At 37.4% G+C, this 24,364-nt stretch overlaps 2 long non-coding RNA genes across 2 annotated transcripts; one reads left to right on the top strand and one right to left on the bottom strand.

The window, feature by feature from the left end:
• Nucleotides 1–1,229: 1,229 nt before the first annotated feature.
• LOC142236332 (uncharacterized) lies at nt 1,230–4,160 on the bottom strand. The gene is made up of 4 exons (XR_012721988.1): nt 3,929–4,160; nt 2,377–2,729; nt 1,948–2,311; nt 1,230–1,883 (listed from the first exon to the last, which is right to left on the bottom strand). It is a non-coding gene; the product is annotated as an uncharacterized LOC142236332 (long non-coding RNA).
• LOC142236333 (uncharacterized) lies at nt 4,083–8,910 on the top strand. Its single transcript, XR_012721989.1, has 4 exons — nt 4,083–4,145; nt 7,943–8,564; nt 8,648–8,717; nt 8,782–8,910. It is a non-coding gene; the product is annotated as an uncharacterized LOC142236333 (long non-coding RNA).
• The last annotated feature ends 15,454 nt before the right edge of the window (nt 8,911–24,364 follow it).

Raw genomic sequence — 24,364 nt, 5'->3', positions numbered from 1 at the left:
ACACCAAATTTTTGTCCGAGTGATAGGAGCCATTTTATGTCATCCGGAAATTCAGTTTTCGTTTTATTCACGAATCCAAAAGGAAGAAACACCGAACGTTATTTATGAAATTCCATATGAAGGAAATTCTTCAGAAAAATGTGAAATGGTCTACATCGGAACCACAAAAAATAAATTAAAAACAAGAATAGCAGGCCACAAATCAGATATAAAAATCGTAACAATCAAAAATTCCAAAAAACAGCATTAGCAACCCACTGTGCAACAACCAGTCATCAACCAAACTTCAATAATATACGCATATTGCAACAAGAAAGCAATAACAACAAAAGGTACATATTAGAAATGCTGCACATCAATAATGTACCAACAAATCGACGAATAAATTACAAAACGGACACAGACAGCATAGCACACATATACAGACACATGATATGCAAAAACGATGACCAATTGACGAGGAATAATCCGAACAACAATAGGTCTGTTCGCGTACTTTTCCAGTAAAAAATATCCAGTAAAAACTAGCAAGAGAGTAAGAGTATATTTTACACTCTTTGCTTAAAATTGCTGAAAAGTACACGAACGGTATCCAGTAACTATTTGCACATTGAAAATTTCAGCTGCTAAAACATTGAAAACAAAAAACGAATCATGTATATTTAACTTCCAATCGTAGTTGCCGAACATGTACATTGTATTGGTACTTTGTTTGTTATCAATAACCAGCTGGCAACGTATGCTATGGTTTGCAAGATTTTACTGGGGAAAAAATCTCTAGCAAAAACTTGCAATTTCTCTATCTCATAACTGTCAAATGTAGTCTCTCTCCGGCTCTCTTTTGGTGGCGTTTTGGTGTAAACGAACGACTTCCAGTAAAAATTTGTAACAATTATCAAAAATTATCGTGTTCTCGAACGGAGCTAATATTAGACAAACCAGTGCAATAGATAAAGTAGACGAGAGCAGTGATGATCCATTAGAATAATAATTGTTTTGTGATCATTGTCTCATATGTAAGTTAAAGATAGTTGTTGTTAATATTAGGCGAACATAATACCCAATAAACACAAACGTTTGAAAAATACTAAAATTCAATAATTTTTCAAACATTTTTTCAAAGGATTAGGGTAATATTCAAGTTGAGAAATTTTTGAGAAAATCGCGTTCTCAACAAAAAACAGACATTACCCTCAACAGTAAAATTCAACACAATAACAATAATTTCTCAATTGTAATCCTCAAATTGAAATGCATCGCTACTCAATAATTTCTCAAACAGTTTTCAATGTGAGAAAAATAAAAAACTAGCATTGTTGCGAATACTTTCAAACCACAATTTGTATGAAAGTCAATCCTAGTTCTAACTGAAAGTCAATACTAAATTTCTAGGGATTTTGTAAATTTTATTATTTTTTCGTTAACAAATATAATAATCTTAAAAATAACATTAATAATATATGAAAATAATAATATTATACCAATCAAAATGTAATTATCTTATTAAACGTATTAATAAATAAAACTATGAATACAACTTTAAATATCTTAAACATTTTTACATGTATAATTCCATTTCCTCCATAATGTTGGTGTCATTAATATGCTGGCAATTTGAAATAATTACTATCGAGGAACTTGCTGGCTTGTGTGTTAGAATAGATTCCAGCAAGAGGAAATCACAAAATATCAAACTGATGACGGGATGTAAATTGATGTAATGCACATTTTCATCCAGAAGTTCTTGATATAGGAATTGTTGCACTTTGTTTTAATTGGTTGCACTTTGTAAGTTTTCTGAAAACTTTTCTTTGTTGTTTCCTTCATCGGTTTTTCATCGGCCAACATCTTCCAAGAATATACCATTCAATGATTTTAGTTTTCTGGAAAACAATCGAGTTTTGTGATTTCCATTATGTTTTCGTTTCACTTTTTATTTTGACTTACCAATTTGTATTTCTTCCAACTGACCAGGTACTTCGTGATTTCCTCAAGAACGTTGGTATTACAAAATTGTTGTTATTAAAATACTGGCATTTTTCAGGAACTTGATGGCCAGATAATTGGAATAAATTTCCAGCAATTTCAATTCACAAAATAACAAATTAAACCGATGATGCAATATAAATTAAACTATCGATGTGATGCGAATTATCATCCAGTAGTTGTTGATATGGAAAATCATAAATACCAAGTTTTTTTGGTTGCACTTTGATTTATGGAAACTTTCTCTTCTCGATAAGCCACTACCATTTTTCATCGGCCAGCCTCTTAATGTGTCCAAGAATCAGCATCCAAATATTTTAGTTGTCTGCAAAGAGATTTGAGTTTAGTGACTTCCTTCAAGTTTTCATTTCGTGTTTTAGTTTTACTTACCAATTATTATAAGCAATTTCAATTGATTATTAAAAAATTTCCACATTTTTGTATTTCTTCCACGAACTTTGTTGTCCAAAGTAGTATTGAAAACCATGTGGTTTTTTCGTTGCATTTTAGGGTAGTGTTTTGTCAAAGTTTTCTCCAATTATCTTCAACACATTTTCAAAGTTTTCGTCAACATTTTGCCAAATTGGTTGTAATTCGCAAACAATTTGAAGATGAATTGAAGATGAGCTTTTTCAAGTCAAGTTGAATTTATGTTGAAAATGATATTTACCCTCAAACTGAAGAGGTGTTGCATTTGAAAAACGCTCATCCTGTGTTTATTGGGTATTAACAATTATGTTCGTCTGGTAGATTGTAGTTTTAAATTAAGAAGTTTATTATATTGTATATATTTATAAAATGCTAATTGTTTAACAAAACTAATTAATTATAATAATATTATAGATCAAATAACCCTCTGAAGAAGCAATTCATTGAAAAATATTAATATTTTTGAAAAACTAACTATTCTCTTTCATTGATAGGCTAAGAAGTTTCCGAACCGCCCTCGTACAGTGATACAGTTCCGGCGGAATAGTACCAACCGTTAAAAAACGTCCGATTTCTCTTAATGCTCATAAAGATGATACTCTAAAGTATGAACAAAGATCAACTAAAAGAAAATGGACGGAAAAATGATAAGATTATAAGCACATATTTTGAAAATGTGTCCCATTTTCATCGATATATTTTGAACCACTTAACATTTATCTGATCCAATTGTACACATTTGTTCGTCACCTCAATACCTTGCATATGAGTACCAATATCTATCTAGCTCAAGATAGTGAAAAAAGGACGAATTCAGGAGATGAAAATACATAAAAAGCCACCTCTCATCAAATGTACATTTTAGTGTAAACTAGTGCAGTACTAATTGCTTTATTTACTTCATTACAGATTGTCTTAACATTGTTATGTTTTATCCGCGTGTATAAAGCCAAAGAAGAAACACTCCAGCTGAACTTCCAATACTTTGATGGAATTCAATTTATTTCACACATTTAATAAATGTAGAAGTTATAATATTAAATGATTTACATTTTTTTAATATCGTTAAAAAAGCGACAAATTTTGTTACTGGGACAAAAAACCAGCAGCATTTGTTTGCTATTTTAACTGTAAAAATGTTTGCTGTTTTAACTAACGAATGTTTGCTGAAACAACTACATGCTACTGCTTTCCCTTTTTCAGCAAACAAAAACCGCTGGTGGTCGTGGCCTCCTCCGTGTCAATGGCCATCCTTAGGAACAAATTGAACCCAAAGTTTTGCAATACAAATTGCAAGAACATTTGTTGTTGCTCAGTAGAGAAAAGTTCGATACGACAGAACCTTGTTGGTTGGTGATCCACGTCGTTGCGAACCCAAGAAATTCGGTAGTCCAGGTGCTCGTGCCCGCTACCAAAAATCTTACCGTTAAGATTATGGCTTACTACTACACTGGTAGAAAAAAGGCGGTACGTGGCCATTACCGTTTGTTATTAATTGATTGGTTCACGTTACCTTCTAATTTTGATACCACTTTCTATCAAATCATTTACATCCGGTATTATTATGGTATTAATTATCACATTCCCGTAGCATATGATATGTCGCCGTTGCTAAAAACTAAGTTGTCGCCTTAGTAGTTTAGTTTGTTCACATAGAGTAAATAGACGCGTTAATGGCAATATTTCAGGATGACTGAAAAAACTAAATTTGTGGATATACCGAAGTATTCGTAAGTATAAAATGTTTATACTAGGGATCTATAGTAGAAACCAATAATCGATTTTTCGACTTTTCGATTATTGACTTTTAATCGAAAATCGATTTTCGATTATTTTTACCAATCAAAATTCGAATATTCGATTTTTCATAATCGAATTTCATAGAAATAATGACTATACAAAATAATCAATTTTATGAAATCTATTTGTCTTTTTTCGAGTGTTGTCAACAATAGTTGGTATGAAATGACAAAAATTAGTGTTCTGGTCAAACGTGTTAATTTTTTAAATTTGTTTGTTATATTTGTAGGAGGTTCAATATAAAATTTTTAACATGTACAAATCATTTATCATTATTTCCCAAAATTATTAAGTGTCGCCCCAAATTTGTGGCCTTGTTTCATTCCTGGGGCCCTATTGCAAACGGTATAAATTGAAGGAAATTGAAATCACAAAGGATTCATTTCCACCACTTTGATATTTTATTTAATCAAATCAGAATTTTTATTCTTATTGGTAATAGAATTCCTTACATCTACGCACATTTCAATTTAATTTAAACCAATGAATAAAACATTAAAATCGATTTGTGAAAATCAAAATTAAAAAAATAGTTGAAAATCTAAAATCTATATTGGATCGTCAAAATTAAAAATTAGTCGAAAATCTAAAATCGATTTTGCGATTATTTTTAGGTTGATAATCGATTTCGATTTTTTTAGATTTTCATGCCAATATTCGAATAATCGATTAATCGATTTTCGATTTATAGATCCCTAGTTTATACCCTTCACCACTACTGTGGTACAGGGTATAATAAGTTTGTGCATTTGTATGTAACGCCAAGAAATAGTGGTCATAGACCCATCTTTTAGTATACCGATCGGCTTAGAATTAAATTCTGAGTCGATTTAGCGATGTCCGTCTGTCTGTATATGTAATTTTGTGCACAAAGTACAGCTCGCAATTTAAGTCCGATCGTCCTCAAATTTGGCATAGGGCCGTTTCTTGGGACAGAGACAATCGCTATTGGAAAAAATCGGTCCAGATTTAGATATAGCTGCCATATATATTTATCCCCGATGTGGTCATAGTTAGCGTGTTTATCAACCGATTTTCTTGAAATACCGTACATCCAAATATTTTATGAATCTCGAAAATCTTGCAAAATATCAGCCAAATCGGTTCAGATCTAGATATAGCTCCCATATATATCTTTCGTCCGATTTAGACTCATATGACCACAGAGGCCAAAGTTTACTACCGATCTTCGTGAAATTTTGCATAGAGGGTAGAATTGACATTCTTATCCCCGATGTGGTCATAGTTAGCGTGTTTATCAACCGATTTTCTTGAAATACCGTACATCCAAATATTTTATGAATCTCGAAAATCTTGCAAAATATCAGCCAAATCGGTTCAGATTTAGATATAGCTCCCATATATATCTTTCGTCCGATTTAGACTCATACGACCACAGAGGCCAAAGTTTACTACCGATCTTCGTGAAATTTTGCACAGAGGGTAGAATTGACATTCTACCAATGCTTGGTAAATTTGATTGAAATCGGTAAAAATTTAGATATAGCTCCCATATATATCTTTCGTCCGATTTGAACTTATATGGCGACAAAAGATAGAGTTTTGCCCTTACTTACTTCAAATTTTGCACAAGCGGTACTTTTAACGATATTATTGTATGTGTCAAATATGGTCAAAATCGATTCAGATTTTGATATTGCTCCCATATATATATTTCGTCCCATTTGATCTTATATGGCCTCAAAATCCAGGGGTTTGCAGTGATTTGCTTCATATTTCGCACAAGGAGTACGTTTAGTAGTATAGGTAATTGTGGCAAATTTGGTTGAAATCGGTTCAGATTTAGATATGGCTTCCATATATATCTCCCGTCCGATTTGCACTCATATGACCAGGGGGGCCAAAGTTATACCCCCATTTACGTGAAATTTCCCATAGATAGCAGAATTATTATTCTAACTATGCATGTATAGCTCCCATATATACGTACACAAGAGTTGGGGAAATATGGTAGACTGTTTCATATTTTAGACCCATTTTTAATGGGATTTTCCTCTAATTGACTGGATAGTTTCCTCAGAGAATACAAATATGACCAAAATTCTCACACTTTACACAAAATTCTGTGATGATTTCCCCATATCTTTGCCATATCCTACACACTGCAATGCCAAAATTTCCACAGAACGGATGAGTTTTAAATAAGGCTCCAAGTCGCCCGACTAGACCAAATAATATATCACAACCCATATATCCTTGTAAAATCGCCACTGCTGAGTAGCAAAAATTGTAAATATTACTCTAATTGTCCTATATCTCGAATACATATGTATCGCCTAAAAAATCATAAATCTCTTTTGTACAATTTCTCTCGCTTCATATTTCCCATATTTTTTACTAATATTGTGTTTCAGCCCAGGACGTTAGCCGATTTAAATTTTAATTCTAAAGTTTTTGTAGAAGTACAAAAAAATTGTTTCCATTAAAAGTATTTGTATCTGGAAATGCAAACTTTTATATAGCTCCCAGCAAATTTTAAGTAGTTGAGATGGTAGGGTATAATATAGTCGCCTTCGCCCGACTTTAGACTTTACTTACTTGTTTAGTATTATTAATGTTTACTAATTCGGAACCATTCGCTCATTAGATACGTAAGAGACATACAAAAACTTTCCAAATCTCACAACAGGCAGCTTGAGGCATACAGAACATGTGATGGGACGTTAAATTCAAAGAATAATTTTTCATGAAAAAAGTGGTGAAGTGTATGTACTATGTATTTTATAAATGTATTAAAGGAAAAGTCATTGTTACGTGTGTTTTATTGAACTAATATGTATTATAACAATAAATACCGGGTTTGTATTAAACCCAATACCGTTTTGGTATTATTTGGTAATACCACACTGTTTATACATCAATAATAAAATGTTATAAATATCAATACCGCTTAGGTATTATTTTTAATACCATTTTGGTATTTTCATAATACCGAATGGTACTATCATGCCTTGCGTACCGCCTGTACCATTCGGTATTGATATTGTACCATACGGGGTTGGCTAACTATCAATAACGTACGGTATCGATTTAAGCCCGTATGGTAATAATTTTTCTATGGGTGTACAATTCCCATATTATTATTGCTTATTGCAAAATTTTTGTTTAAGAAAATGACACTGAAAAAAATGTTTTTTGGGTGTAAACTTATGATGGGATATAAAATTGAGGATACATATTTTCACTCAGGGGTTGATTTGGAAAAGTATCAATTTCGATTGGTTGCATTTGAACATTTTCTGGAAACCTCTTGTCGATAGTCAACATAATATTTCCATCAATCGGCATCCAAACATTTTAGTATTCTGCAGGAGATGAGTTTAGTGATTTTCTTAAAGTTTGCATTATTTTTTTTTTCATTTTGACTCACCAATTTTTATAAACTATTTGAGGTAATTTCAGTGAATTATCCAACATTTTTCATATTTCTACGAAATAGCAAAATAGTATTTTTCATTGGATTTAAGGGTAGTATTTTATAAAAGTTTTCTCCAATTGTTCTCATCACTTTTTCATTTCCTCGAAATTTTGGTCATTTGATCCGCAAATTATTTGTTGTAGAAAATACTTAAGCTATTTTCTGTTTGTCTTAAGCGCTAGGATTTTCAATTTTTGTCGTTACTTTGAAATGTATGTCTTTGTAAAAATATAATTTTTTCTGTTCAATCATCAAAATAAAATTTCTATCTGAATACACACAACAAAGGTTATGGGCCCATGGAGCCTTCTAAAGAATTGAGCAAATATAAGTAAAATGGCAACGATGTATCAAATAGACAAACTAGAAGATGATAATTACGATGGTTGGAAGATACACAGAGTGTTCTAATTCATGCGGAATTATGGGGATACGTTTCTGGACAAATTTTGAGGCCTGCGGAAGAGACACTCATTGTCGAGTGGACCAACAAAGATCAAAAGGCTTTGCTGAGCATAAAAAGATCCCAGTTAAATTATGTGAAAAATGCATCAACATCCAGAGAAGCTTGGTTACCATTAGAAAAGAAATTCCAACCCAGTGGTCCGGCCAGAAAGGTATTTCTGTTCCGTAAATTGTTGTCATTAAAAATGATGGAAGAATCTACAATGGTGGATCATCAGTTGGAATTTACAAATATTGTGGAAAAACTAATGGAACTGCAAATAAATATGCCTGAGTAAATTCTGATAATTATGCTTTTGAACAGTTTGTCTGACAGTTATGAAAATTTTGTTGTGGCAATTGAATCCCGCGATGAGTTCCCTAGTCTAGAAGCATTGAGGAACAAATTACTTGAAGATGTTATGTCAAAATCAAATAGTAAAAAAATCTGAACCAAAGAAGAAACGTGAGTATAAACCCAAATGCAACAACTTTTCAATTTGAGGGTAAATATAATTTTCAACATAAATTCAACTTGACTTGAAACAGCTCATCGTCAATACATCTTCAAATTGTTTGCAAATTACTTCCAATTTGCCAAAATGTTCAATAATAATTTGTAAGTGTAAATAAAAAATGAAATAAAACTTTAAGGAAGTCACTAAATGTATATCTCTTTGCAGAAAACTAAAATTATGGATTCTACGTTCTTGAAAACATTAAGAAGCTGACCGATGAAAAAATGTTGGACAATTAACTGCAACTGCTTCAAATAGTTTATAATAATTGGTACGTCAATATTAAAAATTAATACCCTGTTTCTGTATTTCGAACGAAAACCCAGTCGACTGAAAAACAGTCACTCGAATTCGAATCAATTTGGGTTTCTCTATTTTTGAAAGTTCATATCGTTTGTATGAGGGTATATTGATTATCAAAAATGAGTATTTTCAAATTTTTGGCCTGAGAATTGATTCAAATTCCAAAACTGTTTTTCTGTTTTTCTTGAAAATCTTTGGATGCACCATTCTTGCAAACATTAAGAAGCTGACCAATGAAAAATGAATGGACTATCGACAAGAAAAAGTTTCTAGAAACGTTTCAAAGTGCAACCAATTAAAATTGTTAAAAACAACATATTGGTAAAATCAAAAACTTCTGTATGAAAAGGTGCATCACATCGTCGGTTTAATTTATCAATTTAAAATGGATATTTTGTGAATTCCTTCTCCTGGAAATCTATTCTAACACGCGGTCCATTACGTTCCTAATTTCAAATTGCCAGCATATTAATAAATTTTAATGCTGTTTTATGACACCAACAGACCAACAGGAAGGAAATCGAATTATCAATGCAAAAGTGTTTACCAATAATGTTTAAGATATTTTAAGTTTTGTTGTTTGGTTCTTATTTGTTGATATGTTTAATAAGATTATTATTTTTCAATTGGTTTTGTAGTGTATTATGCAGTGTAGTGCATTATATAATTTATTTTAACGAAAATGAATAAATTATACAAAATTCATAGAATTTTGGCTTTGACTTTCAATTTGAAGTGGGGATATCATTCATACAAATTTTGGTTGAAAAGTATTTAGGTTAGGTTAGGTTAAAGTGGCAGCCCGATTAAGATTCAGGCTCACTTAGACTATTCAGTCCATTGTGATACCACATTAACTAAAAGTACCTATTACATATGGGCACTTCTAGTTTTAACCGTTGAACCTTCTCGATTATTTTCTTCTGTTGAACCAACCAGATTGTTCCAAAAACATTAGCAGACTGCTTAAGTTAACGTTTTCCAGGTCCGCTAGTAATCTGAAGCTATATGCCCCTAAAATTTGCTTACGCCTTACACAAAATGCAGGACACTCACACAAGAGGTGTTTTATTGATTCCTTTTCCTCCGCATCATGACAACTCCTACAATAGTCATTATACTTCGCACCAGTAGTTTTTGCAAAATCGCCTATCAGGCAGCGACCCGTTATAGCAGATATCAGGAGTGATATCTGACGTCTCGAGAACACTAGCATATCTAGTGTGCGGTTTAAGTTTAAATGGGGTCATATTTGCTTGGTGTCGTTACAACCCTTACTATTCTCCCATCGAAATTTGCCATCATGACAGCCTTCTCACGCAGTAAGAACTTGCAGGTAGCCAGAGGCACACCAACAGATTCTAGTTCCCCTGGAATATGTAAGGTAGTTCCTAGCCTTGCTAGCTCATCTGCTTCGCAGTTCCCCGGTATGTTCCTGTGGCCAGGCACCCATATTAGGTGAATATTGTGCTGCTCAGCCATCTCATTGAGAGATTTGCGGCAGTCGATGGCCGTTTTCGAGTTTAGGAACACAGAGTCCAAGGATTTTATTGCAGGTTGACTGTCTGAGTATATATTAATGCCAATATTGCTTGGAGCATTACTTCTCAGCCAATTCACCACTTCTCTTATTGCTAATATTTCAGCCTGAAAAATACTACAGTGATCAGGAAATCTTTTCGCAAATCGAAGTTCCAGATCTTTAGAATATACTCCGAAACCCACTTGGCCATCCAATTTGGAGCCATCCGCGTAGAAATCTATATATCTTTTATTCCCCGGGGTCCGTGTACACCACGCCTCACTGTTGGGAATTAGAGTCTCAAACTTTTTGTCGAAAAGTGGACTCGCCAAAGTGTAATCCACTACGTTAGGCACATCTGGCATTATTTTGAGGACCGAACTGTGACCGTAACTTTTTTCCGACCACAGCGATAGCTCGCGCAACCGCACAGCCGTTGTTGCAGCTGACTGTTTGGCCAAAATGTCTAAAGGCAATAGATGCATTATGACATTAAGGGAGTTTGTTCCTGTCTTGCTGAATGCACCTGAGATACACAAGCACGCCATACGCTGAACTTTGTCTAAACTTGTCGGCTGGTGAAGTGCCGGCCACCAGACTACAACACCATACAGCATTATAGGTCTAACCACTGCCGTGTATAGCCAATGTACAATTTTTGGTTTTAGTCCCCACTTTTTCCCTATTGCCTTTTTGCACGAGTATAAAGCTACCGTTGCTTTCCTCGCCCTTTCTTCAATATTAAGCTTAAAGTTCAGCTTCCTGTCCAAAATAACGCCAAGGTATTTTGCACACTCCCTAACGGGAATTTCAATACCCCCTAAGGAAATGGGCCCAACCGTGGGAGTTTTGCGATCTATGCAGTACATGACTATTTCTGTCTGTGCATGATTTACCCCAAGACCATTATCTTTCGCCCATTTCTCAGTCATCCGGAGGGCTCTCTGTATAATATCTCGAACTGTTGATGGGAATTTTCCCCTGACTGCTAGCGCCACATCATCTGCGTATGCCACCACTTGTATCCTTTCTTTTTCTAGGGAAACCAGAAGGTCGTTTATAGCAACATTCCAAAGAAAAGGTGATAGAACTCCTCCTTGAGGAGTGCTTCTGTTCACATACCTTTGTATGTTTGCTTGTCCTAGTGTGGCTGAAATGCGTCTCTACCTTAGAAGTTCGTCTAACAGCCTAAGTATACCTGGGTCAACATTCAGAGTTGTCAGTCCATTTAATATCGAGCTCGGATGGACGTTATTGAACGCCCCTTCGATGTCTAGAAATGCCACGATTGTGTATTCTTTGACAGATAGTGAGCTTTCAATAAAGCTGACTAGTTCATGTAATGCGGTCTCAGTAGACCTGCCTTTCGAGTATGCATGTTGTCGTTTCGAGAGCAAACTTGAATCGACGCTAGTTCTAAGATAAATATCTATCATCCTCTCCAGAGTCTTAAGTAGGAATGATGATAAGCTGATTGGTCGGAAATCCTTCGCATTCGAGTAAGAGGCTTTTCCCGCATTAGGTATGAAAACGACTTTTGATTCTCTCCACTTTCGTGGAATATATGCTAAGTTGATACATCCTATATAAAGGGTGATTTGTTAAGAGCTTGATAACTTAAAAAAAAAAAAAAACGCATAAAATTTGCAAAATCTCATCGGTTCTTTATTTGAAACGTTAGATTGGTCCATGACATTTACTTTTTGAAGATAATTTCATTTAAATGTTGACCGCGGCTGCGTCTTAGGTGGTCCATTCGGAAAGTCCAATTTTGGGCAACTTTTTCGAGCATTTCGGCCGGAATAGCCCGAATTTCTTCGGAAATGTTGTCTTCCAAAGCTGGAATAGTTGCTGGCTTATTTCTGTAGACTTTAGACTTGACGTAGCCCCACAAAAAATAGTCTAAAGGCGTCAAATCGCATGATCTTGGTGGCCAACTTACCGGTCCATTTCTTGAGATGAATTGTTCTCCGAAGTTTTCCCTCAAAATGGCCATAGAATCGCGAGCTGTGTGGCATGTAGCGCCATCTTGTTGAAACCACATGTCAACCAAGTTCAGTTCTTCCATTTTTGGCAACAAAAAGTTTGTTAGCATCGAACGATAGCGATCGCCATTCACCGTAACGTTGCGTCCAACAGCATCTTTGAAAAAATACGGTCCAATGATTCCACCAGCGTACAAACCACACCAAACAGTGCATTTTTCGGGATGCATGGGCAGTTCTTGAACGGCTTCTCGTTGCTCTTCACTCCAAATGCGGCAATTTTGCTTATTTACGTAGCCATTCAACCAGAAATGAGCCTCATCGCTGAACAAAATTTGTCGATAAAAAAGCGGATTTTCTGCCACTGATTTTGGTAATAAAATTCAATGATTTGCAGGCGTTGCTCGTTAGTAAGTCTATTCATGATGAAATGTCAAAGCATACTGAGCATCTTTCTCTTTGACACCATGTCTGAAATCCCACGTGATCTGTCAAATACTAATGCATGAAAATCCTAACCTCAAAAGAATCACCCTTTATATCGCCGACAACCAGGGGATAATTCTGTCAGCCACCGCTTTTAATTCGCCGGAGTAACTCCATCAGGTCCGGGAGATTTGAATGATCCAAAGCTATTTAACGCCCATTTTATTCTAGATTCTGATACAATTTCCTCGATTGGAAACGACCGCTGAGCCACTGTGGCACCGCCAGTGCATGGTTCAACCGTCTGATTTCCGGGAAAATGTGTGTCCAATAGTACCTCCAGCGTCTCCTCACTGGACGTTGCCCAATTGCCCTCCGATGTTTTAATGAAACCTGGAGCGGAGCTCGTGGATGCTAGCACCTTCCGTAGTCTGGAAGCCTCGGACGCATTCTCAATGCTGCTGCAGTAATCATTCCAAGAGTTATGCTGAGCCTTTCTCAGTTCTCGCTTGTATCCTCTCAGATTCTTCTTGTAAGCGTCCCAATCCACAGGAGCTCTGGTGGACTTTGCTTTGTTAAAGAGCTTCCTGCACGATTTCCTCATATTACCTAACTCCGTAGACCACCATGGTGGTCGATTTTTCCCCTTGGCTTCCATTTAGGGCATGCAGCTTTCAGTGAAATGTTGAAGGCCTTAGTAATCCTCTCCACTGCGTGTTCGATAACTTGCACAGTGCCCATATTTGTCTCTGGTATTTCCGGTATCATCATATTGAACGATTCCCTATACCTATTCCAGTCAGCTTTCCTAACATTTGGCGGAAATATGGTCTTGGTGGTATGAACATCAAATTTGAAACTGATGTAGCGATGATCTGAGAAGCTTTGTTCACTTAAAACATGCCACTCAGATATCATTTCATTCAGTTCTTGCGAGGCCAAGGTGATGTCCAAAACCTCTTGCCTGTTTTTAGTGACAAAGGTTGGGGCATCTCCCTTGTTGCAAACTACCAGATTAGTACGCAAAATAAACTCTATTAGCGACTCTCCCCTTGCATTAGTATCACTACTTCCCCATATACTATGATGCGCATTCGCATCACATCCCATAATGAGTTTCGTCTTTGTTTTCAGTGACTCCTCAACTAAGGTCTTAACGGCACATGGAGGCATCTCCCTGTCATGTCCCATATAGACCGAAGATACCCAATATTTGCATTTGGCTATTTCTAAATTGGCAACGACAGTGTCTGCATTGCACATTGAAGGAAGCAGAAACAAGTTAAGCTCGTTTTTAGCAATTATACAGGCTCGAATTACATCATTACCAGTATACTGCAATAGTTTGAACCCCGGAGTACTTAATTCACATATTTTGTTTCTATAAACATATGGTTCTTGAATAAGAACTATGTCTATGTCCCCTTTCATCAGGAGAACTTTTAAGGCAGCACATGCAGCCTTACAATGATGAATTGTTATTTCAACCGTCGAACGGAACGGACGTGTTTTTTAATAGCGGATAAAATCATCGTAATAAGTACCTACTACGAATTTCAAGTGTGGTGGGATATTAGGCCACCATGCAGAGAAATTCAAAGACATCCACTGGGTTGCTAACTTCAGGGCCCAGTGGACGGGTATCGACTGAAGTTATAAATTTGGGCAATGACCAAGAGTTAGGCCCAATTAGTCGACCTGTAGACGGGTCGACAGGTGGCGACACTTTAACAAGTCGGACCTTTTCCAAGGTAACGGCATCAAAAGGAGGTAATCCCTCACGAAAGAGATTCAAAGAACGCAGAAATGCTTTGTTTATCCTAAAGAAATTAGGATCAGTCGACCCAAGCACGTTGTCGGCTAAACAAAGCGATTCCTTAAAATGGGCTCAAGGAATTCTTGAGGCTGGAAAAAGGGAACGATCACCGGATGAGCTGCCATCCTCCAAAAGGGATCAACGATCGTTTGCCTCAGTTGCTAAAGACAGCCTTGTGATGGCTATCATAAATAAAGGAGCATTGGACGGTATGGTTCCAAAGCAAAAATGGGGGGAAATTGAGAATGCTTTGTCTGGCGTCTACTCACAGGTGCTGGAAAAGTTTCCCGACCCAGATCCTCGACACCAAGAGGCTGGTTGGTATCAAGGACGATTTAAGCTAGTCGCATTTGAGGACCAGAGGTCTATAGAATGTTTTAAAGCTGCTCTGATACTAATTGGTGAAGTTTGGGAAGGAGCTGCTCTAGAGTTAGTCGAGAAGAAAGACATACCGGCTAGACCAAGAGCACATGCGTGGATACCTGCAAACCCTCCTGACCCTGAATCTATTTTAAATAGACTGAAACAATGCAATCCAGATCTTCCAACAGCTGATTGGAAGGTTGGCCGTTTGGATGAAGTGGATGGGCCAAGACGGCATGCAGTGTTTATATTGAACACTCAGTCTTTGCCACATCTAGCAAAGTCCCAGGGCCGTGTATGTTATGGCTTTCATTATATCCAAATGAAGATGTATAAAAACGATCAGCTAAAGGTTTCAGAAATGGACAAGCCTCTGTCTGAATCAGAAGTAAGCGGATCCTCTTGCGAAGTCGAGGGGGATACCAAGACATTTGAAGACATGGATAGATACCGTATGCGTGAGGAGGCTTCTACTGCCTCAGAACTCACCAAAGTTGAACCTATGGTTATTGCGAGAGTCACCGATATCTCTGAAGAGGACATTCTTGATGACTCGATTGAAGCGGCTGATGTGACGGTTGTTGAAAATCTCGATGGTCCTACGGATCCTCCAGATAAATCTTCATCATTGTAAGGCTGCATGTGCTGCCTTAAAAGTTCTCCTGATGAAAGGGGACATAGATATAGTTCTTATTCAAGAACCATATGTTTATAAAAACAAAATATGTGAATTAAGTACTCCGGGGTTCAAACTATTGCAGTATACTGGTAATGATGTAAATCGAGCCTGTATAATTGCTAAAAACAAGCTCAATTTGTTTCTGCTTCCTTCAATGTGCAATACAGACACTGTCGTTGCAAGTTTAGAAATAGCCAAATGCAAATATTGGGTATCTTCGGTCTACATGGGACATGACAGGGAGATGCCTCCATATGCCGTTAAGGCCTTAGTGGAGGAGTCACTGAAAACAAAGACGAAACTCATTATGGGATGCGATGCGAATGCACATCATAGTATATGGGGAAGTAGTGATACTAATGCAAGGGGAGAGTCGCTAATAGAGTTTATTTTGCGTACTAATCTGGTAGTTTGCAACAAGGGAGATGTCCCAACCTTTGTCACTAAAAACAGGCAAGAGGTTTTGGACATCACCTTGGCCTCGCAAGAACTGAATGAAATGATATCTGAGTGGCATGTTTTAAGTGAACACAGCTTCTCAGATCATCGCTACATCAGTTTCAAATTTGATGTTCATATCACCAAGATCATATTTCCGCCAAATGTTAGGAAAGCTGACTGGAATAGGTATAGGGAATCGTTCAATATGATGATACCGGAAATAACAGAGACAAATATGAGAAATGTGCAAGATATCGAACACGCAGTGGAGCGGATTACTAAGGCCTTCAACATCTCACTGAAAGCTGTATGCCCTAGAGGAAAGCCAAGGGGGAAACATCGACCACCATGGTGGTCTACGGAATTAAGTAATATGAGGAAATCCTGCAGGAAGCTCTTTAACAAGGCAAAGTCCACCAGAGCCCCTGAGGACTGGGACGCTTACAAGAAGAATCTGAGAGGATACAAGCGAGAACTGAGAAAGGCTCAGCATAACTCTTGGAATGCTTACTGCTGCAGTATTGAGAATACGTCCGAGGCTTCCAGACTACGGAAGGTTCTAGCATCCACCAACTCCGCTCCAGGTTTCATTAAAACATCGGAGGGCAATTGGACAACGTGCAGTGAGGAGACGCTGGAGGTACTATTGGACACACATTTTCCTGGAAATCAGACGGTTGAACCATGTACTGGCGGTGCAACAGTTGCTCTGCGGTCGTTTCCTGTCGAGGAAATTGTATCGGAAACTAGAATAAGATGGGCGCTAAATAGCTTTGGACCATTCAAATCCCCTGGACCTGATGGAATTACTCCGGCGGAGTTACAAGCTGTAACTGACAAAATTATCCCCTGGTTGTCGGTGATATATAAAGGATGTATCAACTTATCATATATCCCAGGAAAGTGGAGGGAAACAAAAGTCGTTTTCATACCTAAAGCGGGAAAAGCCTCTCACTCGAGGGCGAAGGATTTCCGACCAATCAGCTTATCCTCATTCCTACTTAAGACTCTGGAGAGGATGATAGATATTTATCTTAGAACTAGCATCGATTCAAGTTTGTTCTCAAAACGACAGCATGCATACTCGAAGGGCAGGTCTACTGAGACCGCACTACATGAACTAGTCAGCTTTATTGAAAGCTCACTATCTGTCAAAGAATACACAATCGTGGCGTTTCTAGACATCGAAGGGGCGTTCAATAATGTCCATCCGAGCTCGATATTAAATGGACTGACAACTCTGAATGTTGATCCATGTATACTCAGGCTGTTAGACGAACTGCTAATGAAGAGACGTATTTCAGCCACACTAGGACAAGCAAACATACAAAAGTATGTGAACAGAGGCACTCCTCAAGGAGGAGTTCTATCACCTCTTCTTTGGAATGTTGCTATAAACGACCTTCTGGTTTCCCTAGAAAAAGAAAGGATACAAGTGGTGGCATACGCAGATGATGTGGCGCTAGCAGTCAGGGGAAAATTCCCATCAACAATTAGAGATATTATACAGAGAGCCCTCCGGATGACTGAGAAATGGGCGAAAGATAATGGTCTTGGGGTAAATCCTGCAAAGACAGAAATAGTCATGTACTGCAAAGATCGCAAAACTCCCACGGTTAGGCCCATTTCCTTAGGGGGTATTGAAATTCCCTTTAGGGAGTGTGCAAAATACCTTGGCGTTATTTTGGACAGGAAGCTGAACTTTAAGCTTAATATTGAAGAAAGGGCGAGGAAAGCAACGGTAGCTTTATACTCGTGCAAAAAGGCAATAGGGAAAAAGTGGGGACTAAAACCAAAAATTGTACATTGGCTATACACGGCAGTGGTTAGACCTATAATGCTATATGGTGTTGTAGTTTGGTGGCCAGCACTTCACCAGCCGACAAGTTTAGACAAAGTTCAGCGTATGGCGTGCTTGTGTATCTCAGGTGCATTCAGCAAGACAGGAACAAACTCCCTTAATGTCATACTGCATCTATTGCCTTTAGACATTTTGGCCAAACAGTCAGCTGCAACAACGGCTGTGCGGTTGCGCGAGCTATCGCTGTGGTCGGAAAAAAGTTACGGTCACAGTTCGGTCCTCAAAATAATGCCATATGTGCCTAACGTAGTGGATTACACTTTGGCGAGTCCACTTTTCGACAAAAAGTTTGAGACTCTAATTCCCAACAGTGAGGCGTGGTGTACACGGGCCCCGGGGAATAAAAGATATATAGATTTCTACACTGATGGCTCCAAATTGGATGGCCAAGTGGGTTTCGGAGTATATTCTAAAGATCTGGAACTTCGAATAGCGAAAAGATTACCTGATCACTGTAGTGTTTTTCAGGCTGAAATATTAGCAATAAGAGAGGTGGCGAATTGGCTGAGAAGTAATGTTCCAAAAAATGTGGGCATTAATATATACTCAGACAATCAACCTGCAATAAAATCCTTGGACTCTGTGTTCCTCAACTCGAAAACGGCCATCGATTGCCGCAAATCTCTCAATGAGATGGCTGAGCAGTACAATATTCACCTAATATGGGTGCCTGGCCATAGGAACATACCGGGGAACTGCGAAGCGGATGAGTTGGCAAGGCTAGGGACTACCTTACATATTCCAGGGGAACTAGAATTTGTTGCTATGCCCCTAGCTACCTGCAAGCTCATGCTGCGTGAGAAGGCTGTTATGATGGCAAATGTTCGATGGGAGAATTGCAAGGGTTGTAACGACACCAAGCAAATATGGCCCCATTTCAACTTAAACCGCACACTAGATCTGCTAATGTTCTCGAGACGTCAGATATCACTCCTGATATCTGCTATAACGGGTCGCTGCCTGATAGGAGATTTTGCAAAAACTATTGGCGCGAAGTATAATGACTATTGTATGAGCTGTCATGATGCGGAGGAAAAAGAATCAATTAAACACCTCTTGTGTGAGTGTCCTGCATTTTGTGTAAAGCGCAAGCAACTTTTAGGAGCATATAGCTTCAGATTACTGGCGGATCTGGAAAACGTTAACTTAAGCAGTCTGCTAATATTTTTGGAACAATCTGGTTGGTTCAACAAAGAAAAATAATCAAGAAGGTTCAGCGGTTAAAACTAGAAGTGCCCATATGTAATAGGTACTTTTAGTTAATGTGGTATCACAATGGACTGAATAGTCTAAGTGAGCCTGAATCTTAATCGGGCTGCCACTTTAACCTAACCTAACCTAACCTACAATGATGAAGATTTATCTGGAGGATCCGTAGGACCATCGAGATTTTCAACAACCGTCACATCAGCCGCTTCAATCGAGTCATCAAGAATGTCCTCTTCAGAGATATCGGTGACTCTCGCAATAACCATAGGTTCAACTTTGGTGAGTTCTGAGGCAGTAGAAGCCTCCTCACGCATACGGTATCTATCCATGTCTTCAATTTTGGTATCTCCCTCGACTTCGCAAGAGGATCCGCTTACTTCTGATTCAGACAGAGGCTTGTCCATCTCTGAATCCTTTAGCTGATCGTTTTTATACACCTTCATTTGGATATAATGAAAGCCATAACATACACGGCCCTGAGACTTTGCTAGATGTGGCAAAGACTGAGTGTTCAATATAAACACTGCATGCCGTCTTGGCCCATCCACTTCATCCAAACGGCCAACCTTCCAATCAGCTGTTGGAAGATCTGGATTGCATTGTTTCAGTCTATCTAAAATAGATTCAGGGTCAGGAGGGTTTGCAGGTATCCACGCATGTGCTCTTGGTCTAGCCGGTATGTCTTTCTTCTCGACTAACTCTAGAGCAGCTCCTTCCCAAACTTCACCAATTAGTATCAGAGCAGCTTTAAAACATTCTATAGACCTCTGGTCCTCAAATGCGACTAGCTTAAATCGTCCTTGATACCAACCAGCCTCTTGGTGTCGAGGATCTGGGCCGGGAAACTTTTCCAGCACCTGTGAGTAGACGCCAGACAAAGCATTCTCAATTTCCCCCCATTTTTGCTTTGGAACCATACCGTCCAATGCTCCTTTATTTATGATAGCCATCACAAGGCTGTCTTTAGCAACTGAGGCAAACGATCGTTGATCCCTTCTGGAGGATGGCAGCTCATCCGGTGATCGTTCCCTTTTTCCAGCCTCAAGAATTCCTTGAGCCCATTTTAACCCTTTCGACCCCGAATTTTTATAGGTATCGCTAAAAATTTTTTTTTACTTTTAATCATGTTGAAGTCATTTAAGAAGCGTCTAGCCAAAATTTCGGGTCGCCACGTCCATTCGTTTAGGCGGTAGAGAATGTTGCCTGTGGGCAACTTTGGGCAATTGTGACTACAAACTATTTTGTTTTGTAATGATAGACGTATTACGTTTTATTGGATTTTTGTTAAGTTTTTTGTTATTTTACAGTAAATATATACTTAGATGCGCGCGTGAGTGGAATTTCAATCACGCTCAAACACATTCACGAGAAATATTTGTACTCACGCATGCCATGTGGGTAGGAATTCACGGTCACGAAATGAAAAGTCATACTCGCACACGCTCACACATGAATAATTTTTATGTCTCACGCTTTCGCACGATTCACGACAATTTCCGCAATTCACGATAAATCTCGTAAGTCACGAATATTTTCGGAACACGACAATTTTCGTGGCTCAATAAAATTCTGGTAATTAACGAAATTTCTCGTGACTCTCGCTATTGAAATCTTAAGCGTAATTAAATATGTAAAGGTGATTAAAATCGGTGAGCTTGAATTTAATCATGAACGTGAATTTGTTCGTGATTGTGACTTTTTGTGTCTGTTTTACCGTGAGTGCGAATTTTATCGTGAATATGAATTTTATTGTTAACGTGAATTTTATCTTGAGCGTGAGTTGGATCGTGAGCATGGGTTGGATCGTGAAACTAAATTTTTATCGGGAGCGTGATTTCGGAGAAAGTTTACTCACTCACAATTACGAACACAATTTGATTTCTACTCACGCTCACGCGCCACACATTTTTCTTTAATCCCGTTCACGCACATTCACGAGGTTTCGTTTAAATTTCATTCACGAGATTTCGTTTAAATTTCATTCACGGCTTCGCGTAAATCACTAAAATGTTTTGTTTTTTTTTTTTTTTTGTTTTTAACCCATGTCAATTTAACTGGCGGTGTAAAAAACCAAAGTATTATAAAGCGTCAATATTCGTGCTAATCCACTAGTATGTTGCCAAGAAGTGGCTTCCTCCCTTTTTACGATTCCTTCCAAATTCCCCACTGCACTGCAGATATGTTTTCCACATCATCGCCGCATTTCTCGTCACTGGGACGTCTCAATTGAAGTTCAAAATTTTTTCAAAATCATTGTTTTTCAAACCTTTTTTCTCCAGGTCTTATGTTCAAAAATATGTAATTTTACTACCACAATTGCCCAAAGTTGCCCTCAGGCAACTTTTCAATTTTAAAAATTTCCCATCTGTTGGTTTTTTGCAATTCTAAGATTTGACTTCCAGAAATATTTTATTTGAAATGTACTACAATAGATTTAATAAAAACTTTCAACATTTTAGTTGTAATTTTTGAACAAAGTCACATGTATAAAAACCTCTTTTTAAATTCGCCTTTGGAGGATGGCAGCTCATCCGGTGATCGTTCCCTTTTTCCAGTCTCAAGAATTCCTTGAGCCCATTTTAACCCTTTCGACCCCGAATTTTTATAGGTATCGCTAATTTTTTTTTTTTACTTTTAATCATGTTGAAGTCAGTTAAGAAGCGTCTAGCCAAAATTTCGGGTCGCCACGTCCATTCGTTTAGGCGGTAGAGAATGTTGCCTGTGGGCAACTTTGGGCAATTGTGACTACAAACTATTTTGTTTTGTAATGATAGACGTATTACGTTTTATTGGATTTTTGTTAAGTTTTTTGTTATTTTACAGTAAATATATACTTAGATGCGCGCGTGAGTGGAATTTCAATCACGCTCAAACACATTCACGAAGAAATATTTGTACTCACGCATGCCATGTGGGTAGGAATTCACGGTCACGAAATGAAAAGTCATACTCGCACACGCTCACACATGAACAATGTTTATGTCTCACGCTTTCGCAAGATTCACGACAATTTCCGCAATTCACGATAAATCTCGTAAGTCACGAATATTTTCGGAACAAGACAATTTTCGTGGCTCAATAAAATTCTGGTAATTAACGAAATTTCTCGTGACTCTCGCTATTGAAATCTTAAGCGTAATTAAATATGTAAAGGTGATTAAAATCGGTGAGCTTGAATTTAATCATGAACGTGAATTTGTTCGTGATTGTGACTTTTTGTGTCTGTTTTACCGTGAGTGCGAATTTTATCATGAATATGAATTTTATTGTTAACGTGAATTTTATCTTGAGCGTGAGTTGGATCGTGAGCATGGGTTGGATCGTGAAACTAAATTTTTATCGGGAGCGTGATTTCGGAGAAAGTTTACTCACTCACAATTACGAACACAATTTGATTTCTACTCACGCTCACGCGCCACACATTTTTCTTTAATCCCGTTCACGCACATTCACGAGGTTTCGTTTAAATTTCATTCACGAGATTTCGTTTAAATTTCATTCACGGCTTCGCGTGAATCACTAAAATGTTTTGTTTTTTTTTTTTTTGTTTTTAACCCATGTCAATTTAACTGGCGGTGTAAAAAACCAAAGTATTATAAAGCGTCAATATTCGTGCTAATCCACTAGTATGTTGCCAAGAAGTGGCTTCCTCCCTTTTTACGATTCCTTCCAAATTCCCCACTGCACTGCAGATATGTTTTCCACATCATCGCCGCATTTCTCGTCACTGGGACGTCTCAATTGAAGTTCAAAATTTTTTCAAAATCATTGTTTTTCAAACCTTTTTTCTCCAGGTCTTATGTTCAAAAATATGTAATTTTACTACCACAATTGCCCAAAGTTGCCCTCAGGCAACTTTTCAATTTTAAAAATTTCCCATCTGTTGGTTTTTTGCAATTCTAAGATTTGACTTCCAGAAATATTTTATTTGAAATGTACTACAATAGATTTAATAAAAACTTTCAACATTTTAGTTGTAATTTTTGAACAAAGTCACATGTATAAAAACCTCTTATTAAATTAGCAAATATTTTTTTCTTGAGGTACGTGCGTATTAATGAAAAAATTTTTTGCTAATTGACAACCAAATTTGCTGATTTTTCATTCAACTTGAAGAAAACACTTGTAGCTTTCGATACCGTTACGGTTTTATGAACAAAAATAAAAATAACGCTGACAGTGAGTTTCAAAACACAAAAAGTTGCCCACAGGCAACTTTAGGGTCGAAAGGGTTAAGGAATCGCTTTGTTTAGCCGACAACGTGCTTGGGTCGACTGATCCTAATTTCTTTAGGATAAACAAAGCATTTCTGCGTTCCTTGAATCTCTTTCGTGAGGGATTACCTCCTTTTGATGCCGTTACCTTGGAAGAGGTTCGACTTGTCAAATTGTCGCCACCTGTCGACCCGTATACAGGTCGACTAATTGGGCCTAACTCTTGGTCATTGTCCAAATTTATAACTCCAGTCGATACCCGTCCGCTGGGCCCTGAAGTTAGCAACCCAGTGGATGTCTTTGAATTTCTCTGCATTCGTAGTAGGTACTTATTACGATGATTTTACCCGCTATTAAAAAACACGTCCGTTCCGTTCGACGGTTGCCATATAAATCTTGAAAAGTATTTGCAACGGATGTTAATTTTTAATTTGACTCGCATCGAAAATTGTTCGAGAAATTATTGAGTAGCGATGCATTTCAATTTGAGGATAACACTTGAGAAATTATTGCTAATGTGTTGAATTTTACTGTTGAGGGTAATGTCTGTTTTTTTGTTGAGAACGTGATTTTCTCATCAATTTCTCAACTTGAATATTACACTAATCCTTTGAAAAATGTTTGAAAAATTGTTGAAATTTAACATGTGGCGATATAGGGCATTTTGCTCGCGATTGTCCAAAGAAATTATCTACCCTGTTGCACGGAATGATGACAGCGGTTCCACTTCCCATATATGCTGCAATAAAAATCTCTTTAGGTTTTTGAAAGATCACAAAGAGAGAGTGGAACTTGCTGGAAATTACGCTTTGTACCCCAAAGGTATTGGAGAAATTGAATTAAATACTACATGCGGCGATTCAATGGTATTGATGAATGTCTTATATGCATCAGAAGTGCAATTTAATTTCTTATCTGTTCAAAACATG

This window comes from Haematobia irritans, chromosome 4 (genome assembly GCF_050003625.1).
Source record: "Haematobia irritans isolate KBUSLIRL chromosome 4, ASM5000362v1, whole genome shotgun sequence".
Classification (NCBI taxonomy): Eukaryota; Metazoa; Arthropoda; class Insecta; order Diptera; family Muscidae; genus Haematobia; species Haematobia irritans.
This window is presented reverse-complemented; position numbering and strand designations above follow the sequence as displayed.